Here is a 2,500-nt window from a genome sequence, read left to right as displayed (position 1 = left end):
TCTCTGATCCCTCCAGCTTCCTTCCTCTATTATTTCTCTAATCCTCTTTCTTCCTTTTCTTTTCTTCTCATCATTTTACTGCACCTCTATCCCTATTCTTTGAAATCCTTCCTTCCTTCCTTTCATCCCTTCTCTTTGACTTCTCTCTTTCAAGAAACTTCATACTCATTTTCGGGATATTGCCGATAACACCCTAGAAATGTTTGCAATATCTCAGTGCACGCTTTCCTAATTTTTGCTGATGTGAGATCTTATTTTCCCCAATGATGATGTTCCTTTGCGTTCGGGATTTTAGTGTGCCGTTGCTTCGATCTTTCTTTTCCTTTCTTTTATTCTACCTGTGATTCCAGATTTTCTTTTTTCCCATTTCTTTCAATTTATGGAGGGAAGATATTTATTTTTTTCGTTGTTGATTCTTTTTCTCTCTCTCTTTCTTTCTTTCGGTCACACGCACACACACTTTCTCTCACTCTCCTCTCTCTATATATATTCTCCCCCCTCTCTCTTTCTCTCTCGCCCTCTCTCTCTTTTCCACCCCTCTCTCTCTCCTTCTCTTTCTCGCTCTCCCTTCCTCCCTCCCTCCGTGTCTCTCTCCCCCCCGAACACCTATTATCTCCGTGTTAAAATCGAGTCTCCCTTTCCTCTCATCTCGACCAAAGAAGTAAAAAAAGATGATGAGTGTAAATGAGGTTAAGGAACTACTCACTCTATCTCCCTCTCGACCTTTCGCTTGGATTGGCTCTTATCGTAAAAATCGTCCTTCGTCATCTCTCTCCTCTCCTCATCTTCCCCCTCTCTTCTTACGGGCCTCCACTGCATCACTTCCATAAAGGAGAGGGAGAGAGAGGGAGAGAGAGAGAGAGAGAGAGAGAGAGAGAGAGAGAGAGAGAGAGAGAGAGAGAGAGAGAGAGAGAGAGAGAGAGAGAGAGAGAGAGAGAGAGAGAGAGGAGAGAGAGAGAGAGAGAGAGAGAGAGAGAGAGAGAGGGGGGGGGGAGAGAGAGAGAGAGAGAGAAAGAAAGAGAGAGAGAGAGAGAGAGAGAGAGAGAGAGAGAGAGAGAGAGAGAGAGAGAGAGAGAGAGAGAGAGAGAGAGAGAGAGAGAGAGAGAGAGAGAGAGAGAGAGAGAGAGGAAGGAAGGGAGGGAGGGAGAGAGAGAGAGAGAAGGAGAGTAAAAAGAGAGGAGATGGGAAGAGAGAGAGAGAGAGAGAGAGAGAGAGAGAGAGAGAGAGAGAGAGAGAGAGAGAGAGAGAGAGAGAGAGAGAGAGAGAGAGAGAGAGAGAGAGAGAGAGAGAGAGAGAGAGAGAGAAGAGAGAGAGAGAGAGAGAGGAGAGAGAGAGAGAGAGAGAGAGAAAGAAGAGAGAGAGAGAGAGAGAGAGAGAGAGAGAGAGAGAGAGAGAGAGAGAGGAGAGAAGAGAAAGAGAGGAGAGAGAGAGAGAGAGAGAGAGAGAGAGAGAGAGGAGAGAGAGAGAGGAGAGGAGAGAGAGAGAGAGAGAGAGAGAGAGAGGAAGGAAGAGAGGGAGGGAGAGAGAGAGAGAGAGGAGAGAAAAAAGAGGGGAGAGGGGAAGAGAGAGAGAGAGAGAGAGAGAGAGAGAGAGAGAGAGAGAGAGAGAGAGAGAGAGAGAGAGAGAGAGAGAGAGAGAGAGAGAGAAGGAGAGTAAAAAGAGAGGAGATGGGAAGAGAGAGAGAGAGAGAGAGAGAGAGAGAGAGAGAGAGAGAGAGAGAGAGAGAGAGAGAGAGAGAGAGAGAGAGAGAGAGAGAGAGAGAGAGAGAGAGAGAGAGAGAGAGAGAGAGAGAAGGAGAGTAAAAAGAGAGAGAGAGAATGAGAGGGATGCATATTTACCAATCTATTTCTCCAATTCAATATATGCATTCAAAACATATATAAACATGATATTGCATTTCTTCGCAATGAACACCACAATAGTAATTGTGAGTATCCAATCTCGAAAGTTTTAATTACAAATCCATCTGCTTCTGCAAGGGCCCGATTTGATAAAGACATTAGCGATAATGATTCTCTAAATATCTTTGTCTTCTGTCGATTCGATGGGTTTAGTGATGCTATTGTCACTGGTGTTCTTTTTCTTTCGTCTACCTCCAAAGTTTCCAAACGATAATTGTTTCGTAAAGTTGATTCACAGTCGTCGTCGCTGCCTTTTTCTTCGTTTAATCGAAGTGTATTATATAGCTTGTTGATTTCAAAAGATTTTTTTTTTAATCTTCTCGTAAAGTTTTTTTTTCTTTTTTTTTCTTTTTTCTTTATGTCTAAGCGTCTTTCCTTCATAAAGACGTTTAAGTAAGCGTCTTTCTGAATTACAATACATCTTGAAGTTAACATTAATTGTGTAAAATGATAATAACTACAATAAAGAAATATAAAACAAATGTATTTATATATATTCCGATGGATATAAAAGTAATTAGAAAAAGATATATATAATATATATATATATATATATATATATATATATATATATATATATATACATATATATATGTATG

Source organism: Penaeus japonicus, unplaced genomic scaffold (assembly GCF_977035675.1).
Source record: "Penaeus japonicus unplaced genomic scaffold, GWHDUDI00000001_assembly GWHDUDI00000021, whole genome shotgun sequence".
NCBI lineage: Eukaryota > Metazoa > Arthropoda > Malacostraca > Decapoda > Penaeidae > Penaeus > Penaeus japonicus.
The sequence above is the reverse complement of the archived record's forward strand: the minus strand, read 5'-3'. Positions refer to the sequence as shown.